Source organism: Mesoplodon densirostris, chromosome 16 (assembly GCF_025265405.1).
Source record: "Mesoplodon densirostris isolate mMesDen1 chromosome 16, mMesDen1 primary haplotype, whole genome shotgun sequence".
NCBI classification, from domain to species: domain Eukaryota; kingdom Metazoa; phylum Chordata; class Mammalia; order Artiodactyla; family Ziphiidae; genus Mesoplodon; species Mesoplodon densirostris.
Genome location: NC_082676.1, coordinates 53,140,521 through 53,164,204, shown reverse-complemented (window position 1 = coordinate 53,164,204; position 23,684 = coordinate 53,140,521). Strand labels below are relative to the sequence as shown.

General features: G+C 46.6%; 1 protein-coding gene across 1 annotated transcript in view; it reads left to right on the top strand.

The window, feature by feature from the left end:
* Window positions 1-23,684, top strand: part of XYLT1 (xylosyltransferase 1) — a 301,015-nt gene that overhangs the window by 920 nt on the left and 276,411 nt on the right. The window lies entirely within an intron of this gene.

Genomic DNA, 23,684 nt, shown 5'->3' with positions numbered 1-23,684 from the left:
GATCGGTGTCCCAAGTCCTCAACCGTGCCCCGGAGTCAAGACTCAGTCTTGGGTGCCTGGTCTTACTTTGAGTCTCCCGTCTTCCATCCCTGGATGTCTGAGACTCCTGTCTCTACCCTGCCGGTGTCTAACCTTGCCTTGTCCTGGTGCCCTCTCTCCAGTGTCAGGGCATGGCCCCTTCTCCTAGATGGTTGTGTCTGGCTCTCTATCTTGTGTGTGGCTAATTCCTGTCACCAGCTGTGTGTCATATCACATCATCTCGGCTTAGGCTCCTGTGGCTTTACTTTGCCCTCCTTGGGTGTGAACAGACAAGGTTCTGAAACCGTTCCTTCCGCAGATCTTCTGGGGCCATCTGGGTGTCTTCTACCCTGCCCCCAACTTCTCCAGGGGTGACTTTCACACCTTCTTTGGGCTGACTTGTTTAGCCCACTGAGCTAGGAGCACACAGGAGAGGTCACAGTCCCCAACTTTGGGCCAGGGTCTCAGTGCCCTGTGGGCGTGTCTGTCTTGAGGTCTAACGATGTGCTGTGTGTCTGTCTGTCTGTATCTTCATCACTCCGCTTGCCTACAGAGTTTCTTCCAGCCCTTGCGGACATTAGACACCAGGGGGTAGTTTCAGGCTCTTAGGTACTGAATGCATGTCTCTGTCGTTTGTCACTTTGGGAGCCTTCACTGAAGGCTGCCTTCGGACACAGCGTGATGCTTTTTTATCTGCTAAACTTCTTTGGAGTCAAGGCGACCCTCTTTGCCACAGTGCGGCTCTTTGTACCTGTGGGCTGAGCCAGCCCAAGACGTGATGCGATGGCATTTCGCGTTGCTGGCTGGTCTGTGTGGGTATCAGGGAGAGACATCTTTTCCCCATTTGTGGGGAGGAGAGTGGAGTGAGATTCCTGATGGAGAACCAGAACATTCCGAATGCCTCTTATTTATAGCGAAGAGTACTCTCAGACACTGCCTTTGAACTCCAGGAGTGGATAGTGTTGTGTCTGGGCAGAAACGCAATTAGAAGTTCTTTCTAGATTCGGAGGCCTGCGGGGAGGTGGGGTGGGAGGGGGTCAGGACATGCACCACTAGCCTGGGGAACATGTGGGAGGCATAGGGCTTACTGTACCCTTTGCATCCGGGGGTCCAAACAGGCATCAGGAGGTGCCTTTCCAGGCAAATACCACCTGTTGAAACAAGTGGAGGGAAGGAAGGAGGCCTGGTTGGCTGATTTCTTCCTGGGTCCCTGACATTTTGGGTCCTATGTCCACACCTGCTCTTTGTGCGTTCAGTTCTGTGTCTTTCTCATCCCCCAGCTCGGCCGCACTGAGGTTTGCAATTGGGAAGGAGCATTGCCACTTTTCCTTTTTTATTCCTTTTGAAACACCAGTTCCAGCAGCAGAGTTGCTTTGCTTTTCTGAAACTCTGCTTTCATCTGTAAGTTCAGTGACTGTCCCCCTACACACATCTCCCAGTGTCTCAATTTCTTCCCATATAAACATACCTGTATTTTTTTTCTGCCCTTCTCCCTTCTTTGTGGTTGTCTACCATGCGGTTGTTCACTGCTGTCTTTCCTGGATTTGTACTTTATTTTATCTGTTTGTGTCCTCTCTCTTCCCTTCCCCAACGTCTACCCCAGTGCCCTGCTAGATCCTGAAATCACAGCACAGACCTGCCGGATGGAGTTGGGGGTCTGTCCTTCTCTAGCTGTGCCCACCCAAGCCCTGCCCTTCCACGGAGCTCAAGGAGACCAGAAGGGGGCAGGCTGTTCCCAAAGTCCGGCATTGTCTGAGCTTAGGTTGCAGGCTGGGAGGAGAGGAACAGGCCTTTCGGCAGGCCACGGAGGCCCTCAGAACATGTGGTTTGTTTGCCGACCCTGCCGAGGCTGCCGGTGTGCGATGCTTTGCAGGGAGACTCAGGAGTGGGACATAAAAAAAATTCCCTGTGATTTTCCAGATGACTCTCATAAAGAGCTGGTGAGGCATGTGCTTGGGAGATGATGCTTCGTCTCTGTGCTCTGCAGAGGATGCAGGTGGGGAGGGCAGTTGTGGTTTTGGGATGCAGAGGGACTCTGTGGCTCTGGTGGTAGTGGCGGTGGGTGTGTCCCAAGGAGTGTCAGGCAGGCGCTGCGGACGGAGCATTTTCTCAAGCAGACCTTGCTGCTTCCTTATGCTCACCACCCCCCCGGAGCTTCTGCACTTGTACCTTTTATGTTTGGGGAGCTGCACCCCAGTGGAAGGACCTGATTGTAATTTTGGTGCATTTTAAGAAGTCAAGAAGAAACACCCAGTTTCTCAAGGAGACAGAGCCAGAGAGAGTGCAGGTGGTGGCGAGCCAGGCACAGCCCTAAAAGACCTGCAAGCTCCCCTTTTCCTCTCCGCCCCTGTCAAAGCTCTTACCTATTAGACTTATTGGGTGGATGGCAGCTGAGTTTTGCGGCCGTGATACTCATCCTTTCATTGGGTCTCCAGTAAGCTGTGGATTTTATTGTCATCTCAGAATGTAAGAAACAGATGGGCTCACTTATGAAGGGAGGGAAAACATTGAGGAGAGTGTCAAAAAGATCACACTACAGGTTCTGAATCAATTTGGGGGAGAATGAAAGAGAACTGTATGTTAATGTAACGAATGTTTATTTTCTTTCCCTTTGCTCCCAGTGATCCTCTGAAGTCCTCACATTTATTGCTTGTGCCCTTAGATAAACTATTACTCAGTAAATTTCATTTAAGAAACGTAATTTTTTACTGTGCACACACACACACACTCACTCACACACTCTTAAAGTAGAATGGGCTTTCTGTATTGTCTGACCCCTTTGAAATGTTGATTTTTCGGCAGAAATTCCTCATACTTCACATTACTCAGATAACTCAGGACTTTTTCAGACATTGGCAGTGACTTTGAAAAATTGGTTCACTGTATCCAGATCGCCTCTGGTTCTAACAGCCTCAGAGGCGTAGCTTTTCTTTCTATCCAAATGTTTTGAGACCAGAGAGAACAGAGGGTATTTTATTGATGGTTTGTTTTTCTCACACTCTCAATGGAGTTTTATTTTGCCTGAGCAGTGCATTACACTTTGTATACAGAAATATGCATCACTGAACAATATTTATCTTGATGCAAATCTGCTTAATCATGTACTGGAAAATGTTAAATAGATAAATAAAAGTAGAAATGATTTTATGCTTATATATATTTTACGTATATATATTCACTTTCCTTCCAGTCTTACACTTCAGACATTCTCTCTAGTTTATCAATTCTTTTTATTTTAATCTTCCAGAAGGTTGAGTGACAAATGCTTGCTGTTTTGCAAATAGGAAGCCAAAGCATAAATTCCTGTTTGCTGGGGATTGTCCAACTTTGATCCATGGTCTTAATAGAAAAGGAAATTACTTTGAGCTAGAGCAGATATCTGACATCGGTGTGTGTGTGTGTGTGTGTGTGTGTGTTTCCCCAGAAAACAAAACATCCTTAAGGGTATCTCTGCAGTAAGTGTCTGTCCTTCCACCCAGAGCTATTTATGATCAGTGGGGCCTTAAATCTACATGCAGAAAGACAAAAATGCACGCTGCCAGTGTAATTGGACCTGGTCTCTATCTTGGTCAATACTGCCCTAAGACTTGTCACTTATGATAACTCTCCCTTTTTTTCCTTTGCATCTCCCATTTCTATTGCCCCCCAGCCCCTATCTACCAGAACCAGAGAGAAAATACTTTGGGGAAAATTAAAAAATAAATAAAATACAAACTCAACCTCAACAAAACCCAAGCTCAAAGGAAGGGGTATGGGAACAGGAGAAGAGTCACACGAAACCCATGCCAGGACCCAGCACAAGTGAAAGAGGCCTCCATTAACTATCCTTGGGTCTGCCATTGCCGGGTTCAGGTCCTGGCTCTGCTCTTGGCCACCCCTGGGATCTTAGGCAAGTCATTCTAACTTCGTTCCTCTGAAAATCAGGGCCACCTCATAGGGTTATGTGAGGATGAAAGGTAACAATACGTGTGAGCCAGTTTGCGCCTGGCACATAATTATAACAACGGCCAAATGTGAGCCGTTGTTCTTAAAAAGAAACTCTTAGTATGTTTGAAAATAAGCAAATTTCCACAATTATTCATTTTCCCAAGCCAAGTAAGGTTTGAGTGTAATCCAAGGCAATAGAGTGCGTCCAACTCCTCTGTGTGTCAGCCTTGGAGCAGGAGGGAATGTGGGGGAGGGAGGAGCACTAACACCATTGAGTGCCAGCTGCCGGGCATCCTTCAGGTGTTTTGCATATATGATGTTATTTTTTTTTTTACTACTACTACTATTATTATTAATTTGCAATCACAGAGTGGTATACAGTTAATAGAACAACAGTTACTTTGTACAAGTTGAATCAAAGACAGTTGAAGATGGGAAAAAACCACACTCTATCTGTAACTAATTTGTACCATGTACCAATAAAACCTGCTTTAAATTTCTTTGCCAATTTAAACCCCTGTACTCTACTAGGCAAGGTTGGTGGCTATTGAAAATACCATTAAGGACAGGGCTATCTAAAGACAAACTTGATAGTATGTTATTTTTACAAAAATGAAAAGATACTGTACAGTGTCCAGTTTAAAAACAAATCATAAGTCATGCACATATGACATTAATTGCTCACACAAAAAATAATAATTCAGGATGTAAGAAGGTGTTATATACAGAATTGAGACTGAGGACTCCTGGCTAGAGATTGCTGCTCTTCTGAGTACCAGTTAGGTGGCAGGGATAATGAAAGCTCTGCAGATATTACCTCACTATCTCAGTGAATCTTCCTAACTCTGTGGGATAGAACTGTTGCTGTCCCCACTTCACAGATGAGGAAACTGAGGCTCAGAGCAGGGAAGCAGCTTGCAATGCTGGGGAGCAGCACAACTGGGATCCAGACCCAGGACTGCCCCATTCCAGTCGATGTACAGATTTCAGAGTGCCTTGTCTGTGTAGTTCTTTGACAAACCCTAAATGCAGCCAGCTCATTCCTGAAAATCTTCATACCACTTTTCTCACTTGTTGCAGATTCCTAAAAATGTGCCAACCCTGAGATACGCAGTTTTCCTTGAATCAGACCCCTGAATAATGAGACAAATAGAAGGGTAATCGTAAAACGGTAATGATGCCTATGTAGCAGTTACATGTGCCACGCACTGTTCTTGTCCTCCTTATGTATTTTATTCCTTTAAGGAATGTACTGTTATGTTTCAACAGCCAGCAGTCACGATGCTTAATAGAACCAGGCCCTGTTTGGGGTGTTTTACAAATATTAGCTCATCTAAACCTCATGCTACAGTGAGGAAACTGAGGTGTAGGGAGCTGAAGTAACTTTCCCAAGGTTCACAGTACAAATGACAGAGCCGGGATCTGAACCCAGGCAGTCTGTGCTGTCAGTCACTGTATTCCACAGTCTCCCTCTTCTAAGCATCTTGTGAAGGTCCCCAACCTTGGAACCACAGACCTCATTTAAGGAGGCGCATAGGTAAGTGATTCGGTCACAGTGCCCCGCCCCAAGGACAGGATTTTATGGTCCAGGAAAAGAAGGTATCACCCTTTAGTGAAATATGCATCATGCACACTAGGGAGTAATTGAACTTGAACTGCTGAGTTGGTGGAGGAAGGTGTTTTGAATTCAGCTCCCCCAGCCAGGGGAGGAGGGGAAGAGGGTGCTGTGCAAGCTTCCTTGACCAGAGAGACAGACTTTGATTCATCGTCAGCAGGCCTCCTGCCGGTCTGCTCACCATTGGCTTTTCCCCAGGAGCCTGGGTGCAACCAGGATGTATCACCAAGAACACACAGGCTGATTGTCTTGCAGGCACTTCCTTCTTTCCACCTGGAACAGAAACTACCTGTCTGCCCTCAGATACTCATTGGGTTGCGCCCTTCTGATCCCTGTAGGGCTGCTCCCTCCCCCATCGCAAGCCAGAGCCTTGAGGAGGAAGGTGGCGGGGACAGGGGACAGGGCCGGTGTGTGTGTCACTTTTACCCCGTCAACACTGTAGTGAGCAGGGGGCTGGAGTGATTAGTATCAGAGTCTGGAAGCCCAGACACCTGGCCGGGTGGGGAAGGGGCGGGACCCTAAAGGCATTCTCCAGTCTTCTGGGGGAGGAGAAAATCTCCTTCAGGGCCCCCTGAGGGCAACAAAATGGATTTGTTCTGTGTCAGGCCTGGTTTGTTCCAGCCAGGTGACTGCTGGCTTATCTGGGCATCTAATCCATGCTCATGTGTCCGTGGATGCTAATGACAAGCATTTCTCCTCCCAGGGGATCCTTTGCTGTAATCCTTGGCCGCAAGTCACATGGTTTAAGCCCAAAGGAGTTAAGCTAATGGGGCAGAGAGATTGATGCAAACGTCCCCTACCCAAGGGGTACAGACATTGTAACTATGATCCTGATGAGGAGGAGAGGGCCTTCTCTTTATTGAATGTTTACCTTGCTCTAGACACTGTGAAGTACTGGGAAGACATGATCTTATTGAATCCTTGTCCTGAAAGTTAAGGGCTCTTAGTCTCATCTGTTTTACTGATTACAAGTAATAAAAGCAAGACAATAAGTTGGTAATTTTCTAAATTATCAAATTGTTCCAAATGTAGTGACCTCCAGTTGGGGTGCTGAGAGAAGACAAGAGGCTGTGGGTGAAGATTTATTTACTATGGGGTGGATTAATGTTACCTATTTTTGCTTGAGGATTTATTCTGGATGGACATCTTTTGCCAGAGTAGCTCCAGACTGACCCTAGGAATCCCAAGTGTGATATGCACGTAGATTCTGATACACCAGTGATTGAAGGTGCTACGTGGGTAAACAGTCTCTATTGTAGCAGCTTTTTTTTTTTTTTTTTAAAGAAGATGTTGGGGGTAGGAGTTTATTTATTGATTTATTTTTGCTGTGTTGGGTCTTCGTTTCTGTGCAAGGGCTTTCTCTAGTTGCGGCGAGCGGGGGCCACTCTTCATCGCGGTGCGCGGGCCTCTCACTATCGCGGCCTCTCTTGTTGCGGAGCACAGGCTCCAGACGCGCAGACTCAGTAGTTGTGGCTCACGGGCCTAGTTGCTCCGCGGCATGTGGGATCTTCCCAGACCAGGGTTCGAACCCGTGTCCCCTGCACTGGCAGGCGGATTCTCAACCACTGCGCCACCAGGGAAGCCCCTGTAGCAGCTTTTAATAAAGAGTTTCTATTCATACCTGTGCAAAATTTATTTATTTCCTAACTTTTGCCTATATTTTTAAATGTTTTTTTAACCAAAATATATACACAAAAGTGCACGTTATTCTAAACGTATAATTTGATGAATTTTCACGAACTGAACACACCCAAGTAACCCATATCCAGACCAAGAAACAGGGCATCTGCGACCTCCCAAATGCACCCATCCCTTGCTTCTTGGGTGAACATTTTTTAACACTTGTCATAGCTGTATATATCTTTAAATGTTTATTAGGGGAAATAGGTGAATATAACCAGTCAATCAAAATGACCGCGTCAGGGCTCTTACTGCCTAGCCTGCAGGTGAAGGGGCATTTATGTAAAAAGAAGTTAGTTAACACAGTGAAAATGCATAAATTGTAGTATCTAAAACTTTCATTCTAATGCTAATCCTGACCTCGGTTTAGATGTATGACTGACAGGGGGGCAATGGAATGACCAAGGTTTGGTAAACGTTGGCTTAACCAGTTTGAAGATACCCTGCGCTTCTGGTAAACAGCTGTGCTGTTTTGTTCTCAAGTCCAAGTGGAAAGGATTTAAGTTAGACATCAGGAGGAACTGTGCTCTGGGCCTGTTTGAGTGGACATCCCCGTCGTGGGCCCTCTCTGAGGGTCTGGGTCGCTCTCTGCGTTGCTCCTATAGCTGTGGGCCTTCCCAAGCCCATCTTCTGGACTCGGGTCTGCACCCTTCATGTGCTTCTCTTGGCTTCACGCTGAGCTTCCACTTCACATTGACTCTTTGTGCTCGAGTCCCCCATGTGTTGGACATGAATTAGCTGTGATGAATGGGTCCCCAAATGGGCCCCTAATGACTACATTAACTTAACCGTGAACCTAGACTCTGTCTTCAGAACCAGGATAACAGAACCACAGTACAACTGGAACAGCATTTCCAAAGGGCAGTGGAGACGACTAATCGTTTTATAATGAGCAAGAGGAGAAGCAATAAAAAGAGAGCCCAAGGACGGCATGGTAATTTCCGAAAGTCTTAGCACTCAGCCAGACTCACGTTAATAAAATAAACAAATGTTTTTCGTAATGGAGAGCTAATGTATACATTAGTTAAGGAGAGTATTAAAACCAGATTAGATGGATCAAGCAGTACAGTGGTTACGTCATTAAGCATCCTTTCTTTGGGGATGTGGAAAAGTTGTTCTCTCTTTTTTTCTTCTTTCCTTGTGAAACGATGCTTTATTAATTAGAGAGGTAATGGGAAGTCTTTTTTTTTCTTCCCAGACTGGTGGCTGTTTTCTATTTATTTTTTAATGTAGGACCATGCTTTGCAGATGTTCTCTTTGAAATAAAAGCCTGTTCATTGTCTCTCTTCCTCTCTCTCTTTTATCCCCAGCTCAGAAGGGGCAGCTGTTATAAAAGACACAAACAGAGAACCCTGTTTGCTTGTCATCAGGAATTACAGAAGATCCCATTCCGATGTAAAATGCCCCCATTACCTGCTCTTTCTCGTAGTCCTACTGAGGAATAGTTTTGGAATTGTTACATCTGATACCCTCTTCTTTAGAAGAGGAGGTGATGACAGAGAACAGGGTGGAGATGACCTCAGGGAAGCTCTTAGGAGAAAAACTGGCCTGTTTGCAAATGGGCGTGGACTCGGTTATTAACTCCTCTTAGGACAGAGGCTGCCTGCTGTTTGGCTTTCTGTTAGGGTTAAAGAAAAAAAAATCATGTGGAGCAAACGAACTCTTTTTGTAGTGAGCAGATGGTATTAAACCCCCAATAAAAGTGGACGCTGTAAAGTACCGATGAAGGGAGCTGGGCCCTCTGTGGGTTGGATCTGGGCAGCATAGAGCTGGCTTTCTTATTCTCCTTGGTTTGTTATTTTAGTTTATTTTTAAAAATTAAATTACTGGCCAACATTTTAAAATCAGTGGTTTCAAATAAAAATTGTTTGGCATTCCTATGAAAAAATTTGAAATTCTGGCCTTTATTCCCAAAGAGGTAATAATTTGAGGGAGCGGGGGAAGATGTGGTTGCCCCCCTACATGGAACCCCTCTTTCCAGTTTTCTACGGAGCCCACCTGTCTACTTGGCTTATTTGTGTTTCTTGCAGGACCACTGTTAGGATTTGAATTTACAACTCTCAAAATAATAATAACTATTATCTATTAAATGCTATGTGCCAGGCACTGTGCTAAGCAGCGTCTCATGGACTATCTCATTTAATCATTTTAACAACCTTATGATATATATTATTCCCATTCACAGATGAGGAAACTGAGGCATAGAATAAGGAATTGCCCAAAGTCACAGACAGTAGACTTGGAATTTGAACTCAGGCAATGTGGCTGGGGAGCCTGTGTGTAAGATCACTTGTGCTGCACAGAATGTTTTAACAAAGCAGTTCTGGTTAGGAATTCTTCACATTGACTTTGCAAAAGGGTGGCACTGTTTGCCCATTGCATGGATGGAACCAGTGAGACCCACCAAGGTCAAACCATGATGGAAAATGCAGATCATGACTCACTATCTCTAAAGAGAGGACAGGCATGAAAATGACCGTGGAACTTGGGCACTGGTGAAGCTGGCAGTCTGGCTGTGGCAGAAGGACCCTCACCAGGATCCCCACCATCCTCACACGCACACAGAGCAGGGCAGGGGTCCACCCTCCATCCTTGCAGCAGCGGGGTAGTAGCTACAGGGTAATATTTTGATAAGTTGCTGATTTGTATTAAAATAATAATTACAGTGATAATTACAAGCACAGATTTCGGTGAGACTCAGCTGCTGACTGTGAGGAAAAATAATTAACTGCGTATTCTCTTGGAATCAAATGGAAACCAGGCCTGGCCTTTCTCCTTTGTGTGGGTCCAGCACAGGTTCTGCTGCAGGTTGAAGGCCACATGTTTTGCCAGATGCTGTTTATGTTCACAGTATCGATGGCAGATCTCTGCGCGAGGAGGAGCTGGTCATCGGGCGAACACCATTGCTTCCTACCGGCATGGACAAAAACAACCTGATTGAGATCTATGGGCACACCATCCTTTAACTCATGAAATGCACCTCGCCCTGGAAGCAAATGCAAAAGCAGCTAGAGGAAAAGTGATTTAAATCTACCTTTAATAAGTAAATGCTTTAGCATTGGCTGATACCTGGCCATAGTGATGGATTTGTAGCTAATTTAATTGGAAGGCTGTGATTCTCTTTACATGTCTATTTTTGAAGCCAATTGAATGGTCCTGCCTTGATTTTAACCACTTGCTAAATTTCACTTGAAGCAGAACATACGTACAGAGAAGGGCAGAAATCATGAATGTACAACTCAACCAAGTGGCCATGCATGAATGATGAGGACTCAGATCCAGAGCATGGAGCATAAGTTATGGCTCCCTCCTCCTTAGGATCCTTGTTCCCACTTCTAATCCCTGTGTCTCCAAGGGTAACCTTTATCATGACTTCTGACCCCATAGATTACTTTTGCCTCTTTTTAGAAATGGAATCACGTGGTCTGTACTCCCTTGTGCCCAGTTTGTTTTGCTGAACATCACTTGTGATTAGATTATATGAGATGAAATCAGTGGTTGGCAGACTACAGCCCACAGGCCAAATCTAGCCCATTGTCTGTTTCAGTATGGCTCATGAGCTAAGAATGGATTTCATATTTTGAAATACATGGTTGGGAAGAAAACCAAAAGAAGGATATTTTGTGACATGAGAAAAGCACTGAAATGTAAATGTCAGCATGTACCAATAAAGCTTTATTGGAATCTGGCCACATCCATTAGCTTATATACCAACAATGGCTGCTTTTGCCCCCTAATGGCAGAGTTGAGTAGACTCAACAAAGGCCATGTGGCCCACAAAGACCGAAAGATTTATATCTGGCCCTTTACAAAGAAGTTTGCTGACTCTGTATCTGTATTGTTTCATGTATTTGTAATTGTCCATTTACATGGCTATATAGTATTTCCTTGTGGAACACACCACAATTTACATAGCTGTTCTGTTTATTGGAAGGATCCCAGGTTTTGGCCATTACAAAGAGCACTGCTATGAACATTCTTTTGCAGGTCTTTTGGTAAAAAAAATGTTCATAAGCATTCCTGTTGGGTATATATGTAGGAGAGGAATTGATTTCACTGCTCTGTTTTGTTTTGTTTTGTTTTTTAAATGGGTTGATTTCACAACTGTATTTAAATTTGGAAGTCTTACTTTCCCTACTAGTGAGTAAGGCTCGGTGATATTTTCATGTGTTGAAACTCTGGAACAAGGTTTACTTTCAAAAAATTAATTAGTCTTGCAAAATAGAGCATCTGTAGACCCGCAATTCATTAATGGATTACTGTTCTTCCATCTCAGTACCTTCAAGGATGTTGGGAACATGCCTGATATTGACTGCTTTAGTTGCTTTTGGGAATGGTGCCATCACTGAATTTCTTATACTGAAGCTGTATTGTCCAAAGGCCTCTTATCTTTATGCGGCAAAACAGGTCTGGCAGAATTAGGTGAGTTTTTGCGATGTCATTTTCTGCTTTGATTGACTTCTGTTTATCTCTAGCTGTCCTGCTTTTCTTGCTGGGAAGCAGATGAATACAGCTCTACATCCCCAATAAGATCTCTAGCCTACAGTAGCATGTGTCATTTGGCATTGAAACAGTGTGCTGAAATGTCCCTTCGGGGACTGCAGACATTGTATGTGGCCACAGCAATGGAGCTCAGAGATTCCCCCTAAGGAGCTGCCTTCCTGTGCGTTGTCAGTATTGTTTAGCAGCGTCGGTCCTGTGTCAGTTCCTGCAACGCTGGTCCTTTTCCATTTGCTGTCCCACTTTTGCAGGCAAAGGCATTGACAGGGTTGGGAGAAGAATGTCAGGATTCCCTGGGATCCGACGGCCTTTCAGGTTTGCTTGGCACTGGCTGACAAATGGCTTAATATTCTTTCTGGAGCCCTTCAAAGAGTCATATTGGCTTCCTTTTTCTAGCCAGCACACTTTACCAGGGATAAAGTCCTGTTTGTTTTAATCTTGCCTTCTGGTTGTGCCTTGCACAATTAACAACCTTAAGGAATGTCACAAGAGAAGATGTTCAGAGGATATTTTAGTATTTCTTTTGGAAAACAGTTGGATTCTGTGGTGAAGGGGATAATGGAATTGAAACCTAGTCTCAGCTAAAATGTCATAGTGTAGCTGACTCAGTCTCAGGCAGCCTCAGTTTTATATCTTTAAAATGGGGCTACAGAGCAATGCCATTGTGGGTAATAATTCCTAGGTATGGAACTAGATCAGAGAAAGTTAATCCTTAGATTCTGGTAGTTCCTCCCCCTCCTTAATAGGTTGTTTACTTTCTTTGTTTGGATATTTACTTTTGAAAAGATAAAACTTTCTTTGGTAAGCATTATATGAAATTCTTTACAAAGGGGTGTGTGTGTGTGTGTGTGTGTGTATGTGTGTGTGTGTGTGTGTGTCTTCTAGGAGATGGCCTTTTCTTTTTAAAGGCTATTTTCTAGATGTTCTAAGATGCCCTAATTAAAATAGATGATTAATTTGTCTCAAAAGAAACATAATAGATTTCAAAAGTAGAAATTGTCCAAGCCTCATTTATAAAACAATAAGATATATTAAAAATTAGCCTCTAAAAGGCTATCATTAGAAAATTTAAACAATCCAACAAAACTTTTGTAAGTAACTCTTAAAGGAGAAGTCAAACTTAGAATTTCATATTATAGGGTGATGAATGAGAATGAGAATACCTCATATCAAAGCCCATGGGATGAGGCTAAAACTGTGCCCAGAGGAACATTAATAGCCTATTATAAAAGCACTTTAGCTTTGGACATTAAATACAGAAGATGAAAATGATTAAGACTGCAATTTTTATTTTAAAAAAATCATTGAGAACAACCTGAAAGAATGTAGGAAAGGGGCTAAATAGAAATAAAAGCAGAAATTCATGAAACATGACACAAACACAGTAGCAGTTGTTCTACAAGATCCTCTAACGATTAAGCACGCAATATTGATCTAGTTCCTCCTAGGGTTAGAATCTGTGAATGGGCTGCGTGTTCCTAACTCCCAACATTTGCTCAATGCTTTTGTTATGGCTGCTGAGTAAAGGAAGCAGTGGATAGCAGGAAGAGTTCCTGAACTTTCATGTTATTTGGGCTGGGTGGGTTAGGGGAAGTTATCACTTAGCCTGTCCACAACAAGGCAGAGCCAGCCTCCTGCACTTTTTTTCTTTTGACCAACTGCCTCTTGCCTTTAAGAACAATAAGGCTGGCAGGGCATTTTGTTATTTTGTAGAATACATTGACACTCCTGCAGGTTCCGGGAGAGCTTTACCCCCAGGTCTGATGCCTTCCTGGGTCTTGTAAAGCCAGCATTCTCCTTGTCCTGGAGTTACCTGTTGGGGTTGGGTGGGGACTTGAGAGTGGACCCTGGGAGCCGGGCAAGAGGCTTCTGTCTCGCTAAGCATAGGACTGCTCTCCGGGAGGAATGGGAAGCCAACCTTGTGGGCTGGGGATCGGTTTTAATGTCCTCCAAGCAGCGTCCATTGAGGATCTATGGTGTATCATGTGCTAGACATTTTACATGCATGTATCGCTGTCTAGATTTACCCAGAACATTCACAGACACTTATTCATTCATTCATTCGCAGTATTACCAGGGACCTACTGTGTGCGAGGCATGTGCTGGGAGCTTTGGACAAAACAGGGTCCCAGCCTGCTTGTAGCTCACATCCTGGTGCGGGGACAGTGAGTAATGGAGGGGTCATCTGGGCAGACTTTTCCAGCAAGGTGACATTTAGGGTGAAACAAATAGAAGGTAGTCAGGCACGGATTGGAGGAAGACGGGGACAGAGTGTGACCTTCATGAGCAAGGGCATAAACGTCAGCTGGGGAGAGACAGGAGCCAGGGCCTGCAGGGGCTTCTGGGCCACTGTGCAGCGTTCTCTTATGTAAGGGTCCCCGCACCCCTGTCAGTGTATTCATCAGCCCCGTTTTCCTAAAACCTAAAAACGTTGACTGGTTTAGACATTATGTGATTTGGAGGTGGCCCTTGAACAGACGAAAAAGTTTACTGTTTGTTGTCCAAAACCATTCTGTCTCCAGTGGTCTTTTCAGAGCTTCTCTGTCTTTATTGCCACTCTGTCTCCAACAGGAAATGCTCCTGCCTTTGCAGGGGCCTCTCCTCCAGCATGATGTCTCCAACTCGGAACTTTTCTCTGCATTCATCTCAAAACTCACCTGTCCTGGGTCCCATTCTCAGGGAGTTTGTTTGGTATTGGCATCCTGCACCAACCCTAGCCTGGTAGCATCAGCCCAGAGAAATGGCAGAGAGGGGCCTGCTGGCCTGGGCCTGGCAGCTGTGTCTGGCTGTGGCAGGCGCCGTGCTGTGCTCCCCAGGTTGCTTACGCAGTTCACAAAGTGGATCTATTCTTCCAGGAGTCAGACACCTGGGGACCAGTCTTTGTTCTGCATCTTGCTTGGCGTGGCTTTGGTGTGGTCCTCTCAGGGCCTCTGTCTCCCTGTCTTTCAACTGCACTAAGAGATTTCCAAGTCCGTTATGCTCCCCGCTTTTAGGTCTTTTGTGGTTTCCTGTGCCGTAGTTGCATGTCTATCTTCAGCTATGACCTGCCCCCAGCAGGGGAAGTTACGGGGAGCCTTACCCACCTACCCCGTGTATAGTTGCCTGGTCTGGTGTGGCTCATGTGCAGAAAAGGGTCTTATTCCCCCTGACATCCACATCCTTCTGCTTGATGATAAACTCCAGTGTCTTAAGACTGTATTGGGAGTCCCCATCACTGTCACGGCTGGTCTCTGGCCCACTGCCTCCGTCAGGGCGTCCCCAGTGCTAGAACAGTGAATGGCACACAGTAGTTGCTCAGTAAGTGTTTTTTTGTTTGTTTGTTTCCTTCAGAAATGCGTGAAAGATCAGATGATGACCTGCTCTAAAAGAGCTATAGAGCCCTGCTTTCAAATGACATTTTAACATCCAGAGGTCAAAGATTTTGCTAGAATTTGAATCATGTGTTTTTCCATGGTTTCTCATCGGCTCCCCAACCACATTGACAGCACCTTAGGATTTACTTCATGTGTTTAGTACCTGATGCAGAGACCTGTGGATGAAGATGTTGATGATGATACCTAATAATAATAATTAAATAATAATAACAATAATGAATAATAGCGGGTACCATATATTAAGCACTTACCACATGCCAAGCATTTTAACTTTTAATGCTTCCAACGCCCTGGGATGTGAGCATTGTGGAAGTTACTGTTTTGTGGACTGAGGACGTGGGGCACAGAGAGGTTAAGTGACTCCCCCGAGATTGCACAGCTGGTAAGAGGCAGATCTGCAGTTTCACCCAGGCAGGCTGGCATGGAGCCCATGTTCTTAACCACCATGTTATCTAATGCTAAGTTCTCCTCATGTGATTGAGAATTGGCTGGACCGAGGTGGACCAGGGGAGGTCCCCTCTGCCAGCTCTGGCCCCGCCCCTTCCCTCTAGCCTGCAGGTGTGGCAGGCCTCCGTCTGCTTCTGCCCTCTTCAGGGTCTCCCGTTCTCCAGGCCCACAGATGGGGCGAGTGAGAGGCTGGCCACTGCAGAGTCTTCACCCGGGATGGGGCTGCAGACGTGGCCCTCCTTCCATTGCCATGGTCAGCTGGCCCCATGCAGCTGGAGAGCTCGGAGGAGAGGCACAGACTTGGCCTCATCCTAGGGAGAGGAGGATGGGCTCTCCAGGCTCAGAGGAACTGTTTATTGCTTTTCATCGTTGTAGGAAGAGGAGGAGGAAGAACTGCAAGAGGGGAAGGGTTGCCTGGCTGACTCGGCTGTTCCTCTCCTTCCTCCCTCCAGAGAGATGTGGGGACTGGATCCTGTTCCCAACTCAGCCGTGAATGTCTGTGTGCCCTTCAGTCAGTCACCTATCCTCTCTGTACCTGCTTTCTCACCTAAAATTAATATAGTGATTGTACTACTAATAATTGACCTCATTTTAAGATGCATATTTTTATATTTAATAAATAGAATTTCTAACATCTGGGATGGATTTTACAATTGACGTATTTCCTTTATGTTTCCTAACACAGCCTGTTGCCCTAAAACGGTTATCAAATCAATGATGCATCTCAGAAGCAATGGGGTCTTAGAATTAAGAGGTCATGGTGTCTGTGAGGTACCAAACAAGGTGGTACCTGAGTGTTTTCACACGTGTTTACTCCTAACCACAGCCCTAGGGTGTAGGCACCATTACTCTCCCATTTTACAGATGGGGAATGAGGCTCAGAGAGAGAAAACTGAGGCTCAGAGAGAGAAAAAGTGGCTTGCATGGAAGGTCATGCTTGTTTAAGCAGCAGAACTAGTGCTCAGCCACTGATGGGTCTGATGCCAGAACCTGAAAGTCTTTCCCAAGGGTGTCAGGTAACATCTCTTTCCTTCTCCCCGGGATGTGGGAAGTTGTTCCTGAAGACAGCCTCAAGTTTTTCAGGGGAAAAATGTTAATGGTGGTCTTAATGGCTCATAAGCCCCTGCCAAGTATCAGAAGTTCTTGACCATGAGCTTGGCAGGGCAACAGCATGTCTGGGAGACCCTCACAAGTTGTGCTTTCTGCAGAACACAATGTTTTCTGAGTCCGAAGCATTTTAGAAAATAAGGTGGGATTCATCCCAGAGCCTGGCAGAGGGTCTAGAATTCCTGAGCCCTATTTTCCTGTTGGATTAAACTGAGGTCAGACATTCTGCCCCAAAGCCTGAAGCGAGTCACGCAGGCTGGGAGCAGCCACTGGCTATCAGGCCGCTCCCTGGCTCTGGGCACTGAGGGGCCTTCCCCCTCCGTCTCTCTGCCCAGTGTCGAGGTGGGTAGTGGTTGCTAGACTTTGTGGGGGTCTGTGGGGAAGGGAGGAAATAGACAGTGGGCCGCCTGACAGCCTGGAGGAGGGCTTTTGGGAAGAATCCAGAAATTATCTTGCTAACAGTGACAGTCTGTGAGTTTGTGGGAAGCAGGGTCGTGAATAATTGATTGCCACTAACTGAGCTGTGAAACCCGTTTTCAGAGATTCCAATCAGCGGGCTCACTGGGAGGGGGTAGATGCGGATGGGGGCTCCCCTCTCCCTGGAGCCCAGGGGTCATTCTGAGGCTCCCTCTTGTCTGCCCGTGACCTTGACCACGGCCCCTGGACTCCGAGGTGGTGCTGGCTGCTCAGCGCCCTGTGGGGGGACCAGCTGTGGGTGGGTCGGGCGGAGAGGTGACCTCGGCGCTGCTGGGTGGGCTGTTTCTCCCTTAGGGTTGGTTGGGCCCCTTCTGCGGGCAGGTCCCCAGGTTGTCTCAGATGCAGAGCGGTTCCGTGCGTCTTTAGAAGGGTGACACTGGAATGCAGACCTCAGGACACTTTGGGGCTGGTTCAACCCACTTTGTTTCTAGAAAATGCAGCGTCACTGCGTCGTTAGGAACCGAGGGCCTGGGCTTGGATGCTGGACCCACTCTGACTATCTGTCTGAGCTGGGACCAGTCATGTTACCTCTCTCTGCCTCAGTGTGCCGTCTGTAAAGTGGGGCTGACAGTGGTCCCTACTTTAAAAGATGGTTGTGACAACGAGGTTAGTGTTTAAACGTAAGGATCAATAAATACAAGTGCACATAAAAGAAAACTGAAGTTGTTTCCCCATTCGGTCCTCTTAACAGCCTGCGAGGAAGGCAAGGTGAGAAAGGATGGGCAGACGAGATGGTACAGGCAGGAGGGATCCAGTGTCAAAGCCACACAGTCAAAGCCACACAGCTGCTTTAAGGAGGGTAGACAGCCTCTGAGTTTGTAGGAAGCGAGGTTGTAAATAATTGATTGCCGCCGAGTTGGGAAAACTGTTCTTGGAGATTCCAATCTGGGTTCAGATCCTGGTGCCACCATGGACCAGCTGTGAAACCCTGCTCAGTGCTGCTGGACCCTTCGGAACCTCACTTCCTCACATGCAAAATGGGGTGATAATATCACCTCCCCTGTGGGGTAATGTGAACAGTGATGGTCGTTCATTCATCCATCCAGCAAATACTTACCGAGTGCCTAATTCCTGCCAGGCACTGTCCTAAGAGCTTGAAATATATCTTTGAACAAAGCAGTGACCCCTGCCGTGTGGCGTTAACATTCTAGAGGGGGAAGGCAAGTAATCAGTAATAAACATTTTAATAAATACAATAAACACTCTAGAGAAGGAATCGGCTGACATTTTCTGTAAAGGGCCAGATAGTAAATATATTTAGCTTCACAGGCCATACACTCCCTGTAACGACTCAACTCCGCCCTTGAAGAGTGAAGGCAGCCGCGGGCAGTGTGTGAACGAATGGGCGTGGCTGGGTTCCAATAAAACTTTATTTACAAAAGCAGACCATTGGCTGGGTTCAGCCCACGGGTCATAGTTTGCCAACCCCTGTTCTAGACAAGAGTATTAGAAGGTGGTAAGTGTTCTAAGAAAGAAAAAATGGGCCGACTCCCAGGTGACTCAGATGTGCAGGTTGGAAGGCTAACGCGTGTTGGAGTTTGGACGCGTGTAGCCACTCATGTAGCCTAGTGAGACTTCTCAGGACGGCAGGGTTCAGGGCCAGATGCAAGGTGCTCTCTGAACAGCGAGTGGAACGAGCTTGTGACACAGTGGAGATGGTGCTGTCTCAGGGCCCACCCTTCCCCTGTGTCACCTTGGGAGACTGATGGGACCTAGACCCCCCAGGGTGAGTTTAGTGACTGGTGGTCACCAGCATCATGACACAGATGCCGTTCGAGTGGTCCCTGCCTGCCTTCCAGGAAGCACGGTGGCTGTCGAGGTGTCTCACCAGGAACCTTCCTAGCCACTGTGGCCTCTGTCTGGAGCAGGGAGATGCTTTTCTTGGGGCTTCAGGGACCAGAGGTGAAAGCTACTTTCTGGGGTGTGTCTGAACTTGTGGGCTTAGTGCCGACCTTGGGCGAGAACTGCTTTACCCTTGTGCCTCCTTAAACCTTTCCTGCTTCCTTTTCCCTCTTCCTTACCCCAGCCTGCCCGTGGCCCCTCTGGGTCCCTGACCCCATGTCTCTTAGCAGGATGTGAACCTCTTCCTCATGTTCCATTGCTGAGGGAATCAGGAGCCCATAGCCCACAGTCAGATGCTCAAAGACCCCGCAGAAGGTTTCTGGAACCTTCTTTCTCTGACTTGTGAGAACGCTTTGCTTAACTCTACATTATAGCTGAATCTTGTGGGGAACTTGAATGGAGGGAGAATTGGTGCTTTTTAGCCTTCCTGTCGGGAAGGTGATGGGGGATGAATCTTATGAAAGAAGGAGAAAAGAGGGTGGGAACCAGGAGAAGCCCTGGGTGGGGAAGGAAAGCGGGCCTCCATTCTTCCTGTGGGTTTTCAAGCTGGTCTGGTGAACACTGGGTGCTTGTAGGCTGCTACTTGGTGCCTTTATGTGAGTTAGAGAAAAGTGCCCACTCTAGGGAAGGGACATGGCTTGGCCAGAAAGCAGTGCTTGTGCAGAGAAAAGATGCCCCTTCCTCTGAGCAGTGCAGTCCTGGATGGTGGAGCGTGACTAGAGTTTCCCCTCACTGGGCACTATATGCAGTGCCCAGCCTGTACATGGTGGCCCTGTGTAGGATGTCACCTGTATTTAGTAGCAGGTAGTCACTTTCCCTGGGCACCTTGCTCTCTCACTTCCAAGCCTAAAGAGCCATTCCAGGTTTCTCATATCCATGGGTGCTCACCTGAGTCCACTGTTTGGCTGACCCCTTGGCCCATGCCTAAGTTTTCAGCTGGGAGTTGGCATGGACTCTCAGGTATCCCTTGAGAGGCTGACATTGTGCAAGATATTGCCCCAAGGCCTGGGGCCTCCCCGGGAGATGTCTTCCTGCTTGTGTCCAGACTTCCTAAGGGTCCCCCACTCTTCATCCTGTTAAAAATAAACACCATTTTCTTCCGCTCCCTTCAGCTGCTGAATTGTGCCCTGGAGAACAAGCGTTTGTATTTCCTCCCAAAGCCTTAGAATAAACAAACTGTAAACAGCTGTTTCTCCTCTGGTGACAGGATTCAGACAATAGACCCTCGGAGGGTATTAATCAGCTGCCTTTGCTGTGGCAACTCTGCGTCGTAGGCTGCCGAGGAGCCTCCATGCTGGGGTGGCGGTGGCTGTGATTTCCTGAACGAGCAGGGGGCCGTCATCCCACTCAGGCCTGGTGGCAGTCGCCACCTCAGCAGAGCCGTGGGGGACTGGTGCACTTTCCAGCAGATGTCCAGGCAGCTGGTGGGAAGCTCCCAGCTTCCCTCACTGGCAGCCTCTTGAGAGAGATCCTTGGTTAGAAAAGTGGCCTCCAGCTGACTCACTCTACCTGGTCACCTCTTTCTTTGAAAATGGATGGCATTCACTCAAATACGCTTCATCCAGCAAATATTGAGCACCTGCTGTATGCCAGGTGTGTTTGAACTTGTGGGCTTAGTGAACTAGAACTATGCTAGGTTCTTGGGATAAATCAGTGACCAGTATTTAATACAAGAGGCTATTTATTGAGCACCTACTATATGCAGGTGCTGTACTAGTTTCTTGGGACATCTGTGAACATTTGAAAACAGATACCCGCCCTTTATCTATTCATTCCTTCAACCGCATGTCAACAGGTATTTACCGAGTACCTGCTATGTGCCAGGTACTGTCCTACGTACTTGAGATGAAATGGTGAACGAGATAGGCAAGGCCCCTGTGTTCCAGCTGAGGAGGATACACCATCAACCTCAAATATATAAATAGGATCAGTTCAGGTAGCAATGAGTGCTCTCACGAAGGGAGAGAGAAGTATGTGATAGAGGGTGGTTGTGATGGGATGAGGCTGACTTAGCTGGGGCGACCAGGGAAGGCCTCTGAGCAGGTGGCATTCACACTCACACCTAGACATACAGCTTTCCAGGCAGAAGGTGCAGCAAGGGCAGATCCTGGACTGAGTTTGGGATTCAGAGGAGTGACCAGAGGCCTCTGGGCCTGGGTACCCTGAGTGAGGGGCTCATGGGTGAGATGGGAGGGGGTCAGCAGGGCTACAGTGTGTGGGGCTGGGAGACTAGGGCCAGGAGCTCTGGTTTTATTGAAACTGTGTGGGAAATCATTGAGGAGTTTAAAGCAGGAAAGTGATCTGCTTTGAGCTTTTAAAAGAAATCCCTCTGGTCTAGACATGATGACAAAATACATTGTGGTTTTCTGGATTGGATCCTGGAACAGAAAAAGAAAAGGTCATTAGTGGAAAAATTGGTGACATCTGTATAAAGGCTGCAATTTAGTGTCTTAATGAATAGTGTTGCACCAATGTTAACTTCTTGGTTTTGATGAATGAACCATGGGCAGGGCAAGATGTGGACATTCGGGGAAGCTGGGAGAAGGGCACACAGCAACCCTCTGGACTATCTTTGAAATTTTTCTACAAATCTAAAATTAACTGAGAATAAAAGTTATGACATTAAAGCTCCCCCTGGGTAATAGGTATTAGGGGAAGCACTGAAAAAAGGTGAGCGAGGAGACAGGGAGAACAGCTAGGGGGCTTTTGAGGTCAACCAGATGAGGGATTATGGCGGGAAAAGCACAGTGGGGTTTCTGACCTGGGAGAGGGGGCCTCCTTAGTTGAGTGGTGGGTCTGCAGCCCTAGCTCTTGAAGATCTTTCTGTCACTGATCTAAGTTGCCCAGCCAACTCCAGTTCAGCTGGTATTTTTTGAGTGTGTTCTAGGTGCTCAGTGCCATGCTGGGGGTCAAAGTTCGTCTTCACACCCGTTCCCGGTCAGTGTGGCCTCTTATTTCTACCTGCCTCATTCCCTTGATGGAAATTCCCACCATCACCTTTGGTAATGACTTGGAGTTAGTGAGAGGGACAGAGACAGAGAGACAGACACTGAGAGTGAGTGAGTGTGTGTGTTTATATAATACCTGACCCTCCACTACACAGGCTAGGACACATGAAGCGGGGGTTAATTTTATTACTGGCAGGTAGCAAGCACTCAATAAATACTATAATTATATAAATATTTTACTATGTATACATATAATAATATGTAAATACTATGAAACAACAACAATAATAGTGACAGTAAGCACTTGATAAGCATTTGCTATTTGCCAAGCACATGTTAAACCCTTCGCTTGAATTTTAATCCTTGCAGCCCTATGAGGTAATGACTATTTTTGTACCCATTTTACAAAAGGGTTTAAGATCATTGCTCAAGGTCACAGAGCAGCGCCAGGATTTGCACCCAGGGAGTCTGGCTCCGGCGCCCCCAGCCTCTAAACATCGAGCTACATGCCCGCCATAGAATGAATGCAGAATGAATTGGTAACTTTTATTATCTTTGCTGATTAAAATAACATATATTCTTGGAGAAAAATTTAGAAAACCAAGACGTGTGAAGAAGAAAATCCAAATCCCCCATACCACCACTCTCAGTTTACTTCTGGAAGACAGGAATAAGGTGGTCGTGTTTTCTTCTTTCCTGGGAGAGACTAAGGATGCGGAGAGTTGGGCTCGGGAAGAGATGGGGGAAAGGGGAAGAGAGCTGCAAAGGCTTATGGGAGGATGTTCTGCACTTCTTCCAGCATTCCTTGGGGTGGCATCTGTCTCTTTCCTCCAGGGAGGAGAATCCACCAAGCTCACTGAACATCCAGAGCCGAGGGACCTTAGAAGCTAAAAGAGACACTCCAGTCAGCCTGTAGTAGCTGGTGAACCTCTAGGTAGTTGAGCCTCCTCAGCTTAAACGATGGTTCACAGGAAGAGATGGGGCTTCCCATGGTTCTTTGATTATGATTTGCCATCAGTTGTAAGCTCTGTACCATCGATTTGATAACAGCTTTTTTTTTTTTTTGAGAGGGGGTTGTATTAGCTTTTTCCAGAGTAATAAAACCAACAGGATGTATTTGTAGAGAGAAAGATTTATTATAAGGAATTGGCTCATGCTGTTATGGAGACAGAGAAGTCCCAAGATCTGCCATTGGCAGGCTGGGACCTGGGAGAGCTGGGAGTGTGGTTCCAGTCTGAGTCTGAAGGCCCAAGAGCCAGGAGAACCAATGGTGTAAGTTCCAGTTTGAAGGGCAGCAGGCTCAACAGCCAGGGAGGCAGTGTTTCAGTTTGTATCTAAAGGCAGGGAAAAAACCACATTGTCCCAGCTTGAAAGCTGGCAGGCAGGAGGAATTCTCCTCACTTGGGAGAGGGTCAGCCTTTTTGTTCTATTCAGACTTTCAACTGATTGGACAAGGCCCACCCATGTTAGAGAGGGCAATCTGCTTTACTCAGTCTACCATTTCAAATGTGAATCCCCTCCAGAAACACCCTCACAGACACACCCAGGATGTTTGATCAAATGTCTGGGCGGCTGGTGACGCACTCAACTGGACACATACAATTAACCACCACAGCGTGGGGGGAGGGCAAAATTTTGATCCATAAGCTCTGGCAGCTCATTTTGGGGTCATGTGCAGAGGGTTGTTACAGAGAGCTGGATCTTCATCCTCCTTCTGATCTGACTCTGTCTTTATCCTCAGCCATTATC